General features: G+C 40.1%; 1 pseudogene; it reads left to right on the top strand.

Annotated features, from left to right (window-relative positions):
• Positions 1 to 10,535: 10,535 nt before the first annotated feature.
• LOC116890507 lies at positions 10,536 to 10,667 on the top strand (annotated as a pseudogene).
• Positions 10,668 to 12,339: the final 1,672 nt, after the last annotated feature.

Raw genomic sequence — 12,339 nt, forward strand, 5'->3', positions numbered from 1 at the left:
TACTTTCACAGATTTCTAATCAGTAGAGATACTTTCCATTTATTAAATATATGAGGAAATAAAGGTCACAGTTTTAAAACTTCCTAGGAGACAAAAGGTCGGTTTAGGAATCACTGTTTACTCTTTGAATCATTAAGTCTCACTTGAAGACTATTTTTCATCTTTAGGAAAAAAAGTCATATTAAGGTTTGAACACCTAATTCAGTTTCACCAAGTCTCCCATGAGAATTGTATGAGTTGAATTTGAAGACCTTCTAGGATCTGACTTCTCAAGATTTGGGGAACCACATTTTATTTTTTTTTATTGAAAAGACTTCTGACACTTGAATCTTTTCAACTTGAATCTCATTCATTGCTTACAATCAGTACAACAACAAAATGGAATATTTTTTACATGATCATTGTAGTTAGATTCAATGATTAGCATCAGCATCACAGTTGGCTAGAAGAGAGGATTGCACAGGGCAAAGTGAAAAGGCTATCCAATTCATGTAGTAGCTTCCCGTTTTACGATTCAAAGAAACTCCAGGTCTGCACGTATGTACAAGGAGTTATGTGCACTGATGCTGGGAGTACTAAGTGATCAGTGCAGTACTAAAACATGGGTTTTCTCCTGGAGAATTTTCTCATTACAACAAGCACTTTGACATAGTGATACATCTTACATTGGGAATGAAATTGGGAAACTACTAATGAGCTTCAGATGCCTTTTCCTACTGCCATCAAAATGGTGTATTCAAAAGGAAATCTTTTAAGAAAGTAATAGAGCAATGTTTGCATTTGGAAGACAAATTATCTTGGTATAAGTTTCTCTTCTGGAGTTTTCTCCAGAGTTTAATAATTTCTCACTTTTCTAGGTCACCTCAGAAAATTGAGTACATAGAAAATGGAATTGAATTGTATTTTTCATCTTCAACATTAATAACCTGGGATGAAATTTGCATTTCTTGGGGAAAAGTCAGCTGTCTTAGCTTTAAAATTGTTCCTTTGCAGTGTTTGTGGCAAGTGAAGATTTATATAATATTTCAGCTGCAAGTTAGAAAAGGTCAAGATGATGGAAATATTCTTTAAATTCAGAAATGATTAGAAACAATAAATGGGATTCTTTATTCAGTAGGTCAGGCCACTTAACAAAGGAAAATTCAATGAGGCCAGAGGAAAGCCATTCATCTGGGAGTTGGGGTGCCTGGGATTGCCTGTGGTTCTGGCCCTTGTTTTAACAGCTGAGGGAATTTTCACAGCATGCAAGACTTTCTTGCTCCCTGGGACCTCCTCTGTGAAATAAGCTCAAGAAATTAGAATGTAATTCAAGTCTCATTTAGTAGTGATAATTCATCATTTCTTTTATGGAAGTAATTTTACATTCCGCTTGGACAGAATGGCAATCAGTGGGATATTTTTGTACAAAAATCATTTTAAGATCAGAAAATTAAACTACAACAAAAATCTCACACCTGCCACATCACAAACACTGTGCTAGGTGATGGGGATGCCGCAGCAAACAGACAGAATTTCTATACTTACGTTTCTTTCATTTTAAATGGTCCGAGTTGGTACTTTGAAAGGAAGGGTTGCTCCATAGGAAGTTGAACTTTTTTCTCTTACAGGATGGTGAGGCAATGCAACAATGGTACAGAGATTGACTTTAGGACGATTATAATAGGCACTAATATTTGGGGACAATGATGGACAATAGGTAGAAGTATGGTACCTTTCCTCTCCAAGTTTCTTTTGGTCATGGTATTTCATCACAGAAATGGAAGTAGAAAACCTAACTAAGAACTGATAGACCTTAAAGCTTTAAAAGTAGGAATTATACTAGGACTTACTAAAATTGGAGAACAAGTTGTTGGGCATATTGGTATGTGTCTGCAGTTCTACTGCTAAGGAATGAGAGACATAAGGATCACTGGGGTCACTGGCCAGCCAACCCAGCCTACTGTATGTATTATAGGCCATAGAAATACTTTGTTTAAAGGAGGTGGATGGTACACCCAAGGATGAGCCCAGAGATTTCTTTGGCCTTCACACACATGCATATACACCTGAAAGTGTGCAGGTGAACCCCCCCCCGCCACATACACAGAAGAATTGATTGATATTCCAATCTCTAAATTTTTTTTCCCTTTCCACATTAGATTGTGTCTTAGATTAGAATGCCAATATAGCAAAAATAATTGCACACTGATTGTGTTTTTGGATACACTTTTCTCCTGGTCTGAACTATGGTTGGAGGTGTTATGTTCCTAAATACATTCATTGTTGGACAGAAAGGGGAAGAAGCAATATGCATGGATCATGACTATTTTCTATATCCTCCTGGTGTTGCTGACATATGTTAGATAGCTTTTGTCAACTTGACACAAAGACTTCTTTTAGGAAGAGAACTTCAAATGAAAAATATTTTCCATATGATTATCCTATAAGAAAGTCTGTGGAATATTTTCTTGATTAATGATTGATGTAGAAGGGCCCAGTCCACTGTAGATGGTCCATCCCTGAGCATATATATAAAAAGGCGGTCCGAGCAAAGCAAAGTGAGCAATCCAGTAAGCAACATCCCTCCACAGCCTCTGCTTCAGTTCCGTTATCTTGGATCCTGTCTTGAGTTTCTATACTGACTTTTATCCATGATGGACAATATGTACAAGTATGACATCTTTCCTCTCCAAGTTTCTTTTGGTTATGGTATTTCATCACAGAAATAGAAGTAGAAAACCTAACCAAGAACTGATAGACCTTGAAGCTTTAAAATTTTATTCCAAATGTCACCTGTTTTTTCTTTGTGGCAAGCCTGGAGAGAAAAACTCTAAGTGAGATTAGAATCAAAAAGTACTAGCATGAACTTCTCTTAGATATTCTGTAGATGATAAGCTGTTCACATACAGATTTTGATTTTCTCATTGTCGCATGAGTGGCACATCTTCCAGGTTAGTCTTTAAGGAACTGCTTCTTAGTCACGGATCTTCTGAATCCATGTTCATTATTAATTAATTCTAACAGTACAATTTTCAGGGCTCATTTTTCATATTGTTTCCCAACTTCTTGGTGTCACTGCTGAATCTATGATTTCTGTCTCTCCCAGAGAACACCAGGGCTATCACAACAGCTATGATGGAGCAGGAAGTCAGTGTCTACTTGAATCAGCAATCAGAAGAGTAGGCTTTTTTCATATGCTTATGAACATGCATAGAGCAGTAGCACCTGCCATCAGTAGAAAGAGGGTTTCATTGTTTTCTTAGTATTGACTGTAAAGACGTTGCTATATCCAATGAGTAGGGAGGGTAGCTCCATTTATTAGGCCAAATAAGAGTAGAGCATCATGGTTTTGTTTCAGATTATGGCCCCACAGAGCAAAAGAAAAAGTGAATTGAAACAGGAGCGCTGATATTCAGATTTATTTTGATGAATAAATGTCCATATAAGCTATGATGTCATCTACATGGCCTGCATGTACTGAAATACTGGCCCTGTTTCCCTATCCTGTTCCATAAAAATCAAACTTTTAAACTGGAAATAGCATGCACACACACACACACACACACACACACACACACACACACACACACACACACACACACACACACACAGAGAGAGAGAGAGAGAGAGAGAGAGAGAGAGAGAGAGAGAGAGAGAGAGAGAATCACTATAGTTTACTTACCACAATATAAAGGTACCTGTATATTCACCACCCAAGTCAGAATGTAATCCACACTAGCAACTGCATTTCTCTGTGTTCTTTCCAATGTAATTTCTTTTCTTCCTCAAATGCAACCCCAGTTCTGACTTTATTATCTGTTTTGCTTGACTTTGAACTTTGTATAAATCTAAACATTATATACTACTTCTGTTTCTGGCCTCCTCTCAAACATATTATTTGTGAGATTCAGTTATGGTATTGGTAGAAGAAATCTGCCAGCCAATCTGCATGCATTGTCTCACCTCGCTGTTACAGCCAGTGAGGCCACCTCTGTGGAGCAAGTGGGCAGTGCCACCAGACTGAAGAATTGGTAACATTGAAGTAGGTTCAAAATCTCCAGAAAATCTCATAATTGCAAATGGCAGATGTTGAAACCAGCTCCTGACCATGTTCTGGAACAGGTAATGATGATGCCCCACTGAGAGAACTATGACAAATGATCATATAGCACAAAAACCTAGAATACTCCATGCTAATGAGGTATCTAGATAGTCCCGAGTGTTTAGCCAATGTGCTTCACTTCCTGGGAATCCCTTCTTGCAAAAGGTATTTGATTCCTGATTTACTCTGGGTGAGATGTGTGTACTCACCTCTGCCATAAAAATAAAGCGATTAGGACAAGCGAAGACCATCTCCTTCATCAAGATTCACAGGTGGGAGGCAGGGAAGCCTTCATCCTAAAAAACCCTACCTAAATCTCCCAGAGAAGGTCTTCTTTATTTCAGCCCCTCTGAACAATCTACTCACTGGGATTCAAACCAGATTCTGTCCTATTCAGGGTACCACTTGCCTGATGTGCAGAGGAAGCTTGGACTCTCCAACCATCTTTCTCATCTCCTTGTCATCCCCAGGGACAGCTGAGTCCACAGGAGATTGAGAAGCACAGCATCAGTCCTGCCCCCTGCTGTTTCTCAACCTAGAAAACATAGGCTTGGAACCCGCCACTCCCCAATCTTAGACTGTGTTCTGTCTTCCCCAAGGGCCCTATCAGTGGCACTCTGACACCCCAGCAGCAAGGCAGACACACAGACTTTCTTTATACTACAGGGCTTTGGTAGCCAGAACATCAGCTCCTATACCTGAAAGTCAGGAATGCCATGAGATTAATGACTCTCCAGCACATCTCAGGGACTTAGAGGGGTTGAATGTACATGATCCAGCTCTTCAGTTCTGGTTGTGTGATTCTTAGGCATTTATTTCATGTCGATTTTAAGGAATTCCCAGTGGAATTAGTTCTATTCACTACTGGCTTACTAAACTACTTATAGGCTAATTTATCTGCTTTGTTAGTTAACATTTTACTGCTGTGAACAGACGCCATGACCAAGGCAACTCTTATAAGGACAACATTTAATTGGGGCTAGCCTACAGGTTTAGAGGTTCAGTCCATTATCATCAAGGTGGGAGCATGGCAGCATCCAGGCAGGCCTGGTGAAAGAGAAGCAGAGAGTTTTACATCTTCAAGCTGCTAGGAGGATACAGGCTTCCAGGCAGCTAGCATGAGGGTCTTAAAGCCCATGCCTACAGTGACATACCTATTCTAACAAAGCCACACCTACTCCAACAAGGTCATACCTCCAAGTAGTGCCACTCCCTGGGCCAAGCATATTCAAACCATCATGTCTGCTTAGCTTGATTTCTTTATGACTTCAATAATATTTCTTCATGCCTGCCAAATAAATAAATCAACTGGACAAATACTTTCATCTGTAGGCCTGTTTCTGAGAATTTAATATAATACTGATATGTTGATCATTTTCTTGTGCTATAGTACATTATTGTTACACAATTGAGAGAAGAATATGAAGTATCTTACAGACCACATAGGCCAGGAAGAATGTATAAAGTGAGTCTATTGTGAGGGCCAACAATCATTTTTTTGTATAGGTCATCATCTTAAAAATTCTTAATATTTGGGTTTCCCATCATGTGAGTGAATTTTCATTAGTAGAAAACACATAAGAATTATATATTTTACCTGTACTTAGAAGTATTTATCAAAATTATAACTTATTCCCAGAGGTAGTGTAGCATGCTAATTATCCTGAGATCCTTTTGTATTCAAATCCCCAACAATCTGATCTGTAATAGAAGTTGTCAGTCTAGAGAAAGAAACCAATTTAAAATGCATTAATAGGAAAAACAACAGCTGTTATAAATAGTGCTTCATATGCCTTTGAGTATGGTTATAAATTGCTCCTGAGACTTTAAAGAATTGGGAACACATCAAAGTTTCATAACACACCCAGAGAAATTTTAAGTTGATTCAGTTTTGCTGCCCTATATTAGTGTTCAATGACCAACACTTCTTGGTTCATTGAGGGACCAACAGAACAACATAACAAATCTAACACTTCATTTTTTAAAAAGACTTACTTATTATATATGAGTACACTGTAGCTGTCTTCAGACACACCAGAAGAGGGCATCAGATCTCATTACAGATGGTTGTGAGCCACCCTGTGGTTGCTGGGATTTGAACTCAGGACCTCCGGAAGAGCAGTCAGTGCTTTTAATTGCTGAGCCATCTCTCCAGCCCAACAGTTCATTTTTTAACCTGTTCCATTATTATAAAACTAAATACTACAGATCAACATTTTATTTTATAGATCTTCTGCTTTATATAACGTATATAGATAAGCTGTGCTTAACTTCCATAATTCAAAACATAATCATGATGAGTATTTTCAGAGGAGAGAGGACATACTGCCATAAGCTACTAAATTGTTCTTCGTGAGCAGTGTGAGATACTGTTCTAAGAATTGAATGACCTAGAGTTCTGCCTTAGAGTAGAGGCTTGATTTAACACACTGGTTATCTATTATACACCAAGAATCTTTTTTTTAAAAGATTTATTTATTTATATGTAAGAACACTGTCTTCATCCACACCAGAAGAGGGCATCAGATCTGATTACAGATGGTTGTGAGCCACCATGTGGTTGCTGGGATTTGAACTCAGGGCATCTGAAAGAGTAGTCAGTGCTCTTAACCGCTGAGCCATCTCTCCAGCCCCATACACCAAGAATCTTAAATTCATTGTGGTGTATAATAAAATGGGACATCAAATGTGACAGGTATCAAAAATTTACTTCTTAGATCCTTATCTACTGATGACATCATCCATTGTCCCTGGAAATCTGTGCATAGCCTTCGTGCTACAGTTTTACTTCTTGCTAAGCTTCTTGTAGTCAATGACTGAGCCTAGGGAAGGCACAAAGGAAGCACACTATTGCAAAATGATAGAATCTTGCCACTGTTGCAAGAATAAGGGTGAATAAGGGTGTTTCACTGTCTTAGCTGAATGCTCCCTAGAGCTGCGGGGCGATGTGTGATTCCTCTTTCGTTATCTGTACTGATCTTTTCCTGCTTACACTTTGTGTGGGAATCACAATCTGAAGTCTCCCTTTGCTGTCTCATATTCCCATTTCAAATAAATTTCTCAGACGCATAATCTCATGTTGCAAAGGGCTTCCAACTGAGCTTTAATGAAGACAAGTGATAAAGAGAACGGCGGATAAAGCGTGACGAGAAAATGGAGCCAGCTCATTTAGTAACTTTTCAGAAAAGAAAAGATGCCATTATGACCTCAGGCACAAATTGATGGCCCAATTGATAAATGCTTTATCAGGGGTAATCTGAGAAAACATTCTAATGAGAGGGCTCCAATTCCAACTGTGATGACCCAGACATTTATATAATGTAAATCAGAAGACATTGTTTACACGGGATTGTTGTCCTTGGCTTGTTTAGTACTAAGTTGTGTCACCATCCTGCAGATGAGTAAGGAAAAACTGAAAGCTGTTCTAAGGCAGTTATGGGACCAGGATGGTTATTGGGTAGCGTACTTACATTTTCAGTAGATGAGCAACTACAGCTGCCTGGAACATAACCGGAAGTTCCTCACTGGTGATGCGATGCGGAAAGGACTCTGGAGACCTTTGAATGTTCAGGACTTAAAGATTAGCTTTGCTAATAAGTTCACAATTCTGTACTGAACACCTGCAACCCAGACACAGAGTTGGAGGTGTGAGTCGATCCTAAGGTGTCTGCTTTCTCAGTTGCTCTGGTTTCTTTAGAATTTGGAAAAGTAGTTCACCTTTTGCTAGAAGACGGAAGAAGCCTTATTTAGGTAAGATGATAAATATCTCCCCCAGGAGACAGTCCTTCCTTGTTTCCAGGCTATTTAAAATTACTTCCTTGTATAGTCTCAGCAAAGAGGCCTAATAAGTGAGAGACTGTAGACTGAAGGCCTTATAAGACATAGTCATGATGTATTATCAGGGATCAGAGGACGATTACTGAAGTTATGAAGAGGCAGCTTCCATCGCAGAATGCTGGTACACCCTTATGAAGGTGTACAGCTAAGAAGGTAACACTGAAAGACTGGGATATCATTATTTAGGGCATAGTATGCATTAAATTAGACACATCTCTAAAGTTCTGTATCTCCAAGATGTAAAATGTATAAGTGAGTCCAGGAAGAGTGGTCTTACTTAACTATTCCACCATTCCCATACTGGTATTGTACTTTCTGTCCCCAAAACTCTATACTTAGAAGATTGGAAAGTTTTTTTCCCAAAAGAGGATTGTCCTTCATAGGAGACACAGAGAGGTAACTAGTAAACCTACTAAAACAATTATCACATCGAGAAATTGTGGGAAATGTCATCATGCAGAAGTCAATAACTCTCTGGGAAGAGGACACAGGACACTTTCATACAGTGGAATAGAAATGAACATGTGTGGCACTCAGTTGGTCCATGTAGGTTTCCTGCCATCCCTGCCTTCACTGAAACCATGAATTAACAATCAGAGCCACATAATAGAGAAAAATGGGACTACTATGTGCACGAGCACACCTCAGAGGAATTGGTTATACCTGCTGGTAAGGCATGTGAGCAAAATAATGAAGGTACAAAAAGTTTGGAATGGCGACTAGAGGAAATAGGAAGGAGCTGTGGTGGGTAAGCAGACCCAGAGATGTGTCCGTAGGGCACCATACTAACCTGTGTCTTCTAAGTTTCTCCTTAGGAAGAGGTCCCACAGGATTGGAGGGGGAACTGACCTGGAGACTTCACTCTAGAGGCAGAGCTGTACCACAAGAGTGTACTCTTACACAGCTGTAGAGACCACTGGTGAACTCTCCTGCTGTAGGAGTGTGCGTGGAAGATGGTTCCAGCTGCTGCTTCCTCACTCATCTACAGCGGTTCTTACACTAAGACCTAATTCCTGCTGTTTGCTCCCATTTAGTGACTGGCTATGACAGGGGTCTAATCAGATCGACACGAGTTATTTGGATGATATTTGGCATACTAAAATATCATGAATTATGCATAAAATTCTGTCATTCCTTAAGATAAGACTTTTATGATATAAAAACCACAGGTTCTAGTTATAGACATAAAGCTGAGGAAATACCAAGAATTATGTGAAATAGTCTATTGCTTAAAACTGAAGGGGCAAACAATGATGAGATATGTTTTCCTAGCCTCTTAGTTTTGTAAAACTTAAGTGACTTAATTCAGTGCTGAAAAGTATATTGGGATATAGTATGAGCAAGCTTAAAACATTTTGGTTGGATCAATTATGGATCATTGATAAATTTGGAGAAGAATAATTTCTTTTATTTATACAAACTTTATTTTATTTTCTTAGTGTGTGTTTGTGTGTGTGTGTGTGTGTGCACGCGCGCACACACACACGCATGCACTATTTGAGTGTATGTGCATATGCCAGTGGTAAATACCTGATGTCTTCATCCATTGATATTCACTTATTTCCTGAGATAGGCTCTAACAGTGAACTTGGAATTCAACAGTTTGGTTATACTGACAACTCAGTGAGCCCCAGGATCTGCTTATCTCCATTTTCTTAGCACGAGTTTTGTATTTTGTGTTGCTAGACCGGCTTTTAGCTGGGTATGAGGGATTTTAACTCATGTTCTCATCTTTTAGATAGGTTCGTGGGATTTGAACTCAAGTCTTCATGCTTATACAGCAAGCACTTTATCCACTGAATCCTATCTCAAGTCCCTTATGCACTTTTAAAATTACATTTCTCTTAACCCAATGTTCTCATAGCTGAGAAGTTTTCATAGTTGCCTAAGTAAAAGGATATAAGAATAAACAGACAAACAGAGGAACGAACAAACAAACAAACAAACAAACAAACTTGTGATCATTAATACTCATTGAGTACTTATGTGAAATAGATCATTTGAAAGTCTAGCTTATAAAGTCCATTCTCATAGTCATTTTAAAGTCCAGCATTACCAGCTGGACTTTAAAACACCCTTCTGGATATTGCAGAGAGCTCAAGTGTTAGCTACAGTTTTTAAAACTTATGAATATCATCTAAAGAGATATGCTATTTTAAAGTGTGCTCTCTGTCCTTTTTGTTTGCTCACTAAAAGTCAATAAAGAGTAAGAACTTCATAAGGCATGCTTTTGCAAGGCTGTCCCTGGATGATGGAGTGCTTGACATTTTTATAATGTGCTGCTTCTAGATCCCACTTGACAATGTGGTATTTAGACTGGTACATGTGATTTGGGATATTATTTCTGTGGGCAAAAAAAAGAACATACAACTCTGAGGGAAGTAAAGTAGCCATTTGCACGAGGAAAAAAAGATACACAAAGATTTTGTGTCTTTTAAGTTAATGTGCTTACAAAATCAAGATTCTTAGGCTTTAAACCAAATATTTAAAATAAGGACATTGAAAAAAATTTACTACCATTTTATTTGCTAATACAATAGAATTCTCTAGGGAATTATCCCTAGTTCCCACTTATACAGTATAAATCAGATAAATTAAACAAATTACTTAATTTCCTTCCCATTGGCCGTGGGCAAAGAGACAACTTGATGGTGATGTTGTTTTTATATCAGTCAGGGACAGTCTTTTGTCCATCCTAGCTTGATGCCTGGCTTGGTGACCAAAGCTGTTTTACGACTAAGACACATAAAAATAATTTAAAAAAAAACTGTAGCAATTAAAAACTTGAACTGTTAATATTTAATAAATTAATTTAATCTAAAAATAAAACAAAATGAAATAAAACAAAATCCAGGCAACCCAGCACAGAAGGAGAAAGAGACTTGTGGACTGCAATGCCATCTACAGATCTCCCCTCCAGTGCTCAGCACAGGAAGGCCATAGACTTGAGAAGGACGATGTCATCCAAGGGTCTGCCAGCCATGTGGCCAGCTTGCAGGGTGAGCTATCACCACGTGGGAGCACGTGGTGGTGAGATGGAGGAGAAAGAGGAGTAGAGCAGTTTGAGTATTATGAAGAGAGATTTTAGGGGAGAATCGAGGGTGGAGAGGAAGAACCTGTTGTGAGTGGCCAGTCCTGCTACCCGTGGCCATGGTGAGGCCCTAGCCTGAACTGATAGGGCCATGTCTGAGTCAGTGGCTCGTAGCAGCAGTGCTCGGAGTCAATGTCCATAGATATGTCTTGGTGAGGTTTTTACTGCTGTGAACAGACACCATGACCAAGGCAACTCTTATAAGGGACAACATTTAATTGGGGCTGGCTTACAAGTTCAGAGGTCCAGTCTATTATCATCAAGACAGGAACATGGCAGCATTCAGGTAGGCGTGGTGCAGGAGGAGCTGAGCGTTCTACATCTTCATCTGAAGGCTGCTAGCAGAATATTGACTTCCAGGCAGTTTGGATGAGGGTCTTACAGCCCACACCCACAGTGACATACCTACTCCAACAGAGCCATACCTACTAGTGCCACTCCCTGGGCTGAGCATATACAAACCATCACAGGAACAAGATATTATCATTAGAGAACATGGGGGATGTTCCTGGTTGGGGCAGCCACCAGGTATCACATGAATGTTCAGGGTCTGTGCATAACTGGTCTCAATGGATGCAGAGCTCTTGAGAGAGATCTGGCCTTATTGCCCACAGGGGTAGCACTCAAGAGAGATGGTCCTATGCTTGGCCCTGGCAGCACAATGGAGTTGGCCCTGGTGGTGGGAGTATGAGTGTGGAAGACTGACTGCTGAACGTGTCACTCACTTTCCATGGGTGAGACACAGAGATAATGATTCCCTCCCCCATCTCAGCCTCTTGTTACCTCTTGCAGTGAAGGAAGCTGTCAATAGGGAAGTGGGCTGGGAAGGCTAGTCCTGCCTCTTGTCAGCTGCAGCACTGGGGAGAGAAAGCCCTGCACCACACCGGATAGTACTGCAGAGCTGACTCTGGTAGAGGGGTGCAGGTGAGCCAGCCCCAAGGACAGAGCCTTACCTGCCATGAGGTGACATGAGTGCAGAGATGATGGCCCTCCCTTGCCCCTCATCACTTATGCAGTCAGGAAAACTGGCCCTGGGGTCATGAGAGTGAGTGAGCTGGCCCTCTCCCTCACCTAGGGCAGGACTAGGGAGAGTGAGCCATGCACCTGGCCTGGGCAACACATTGGACATGACCCTTATGGAAAAGGTACAAGTATGCCAGTTCCAAGAGGGTAGAAGCCAGAAAGTTGGCTCACCCAGTGTCTCTCAGTATGCAGCACTTGGTTCGAGAATGGAGCCTGAACATTGACGGGTCAGCACAGTGGAGCTGGCTCTGAAGCTGTGTAGGTATGGATGAGCTGGCCTTGAGAGTATGAAATCAGGAGCACTGAG

This window comes from Rattus rattus, chromosome 1, assembly GCF_011064425.1.
Source record: "Rattus rattus isolate New Zealand chromosome 1, Rrattus_CSIRO_v1, whole genome shotgun sequence".
Taxonomy (NCBI): Eukaryota; Metazoa; Chordata; class Mammalia; order Rodentia; family Muridae; genus Rattus; species Rattus rattus.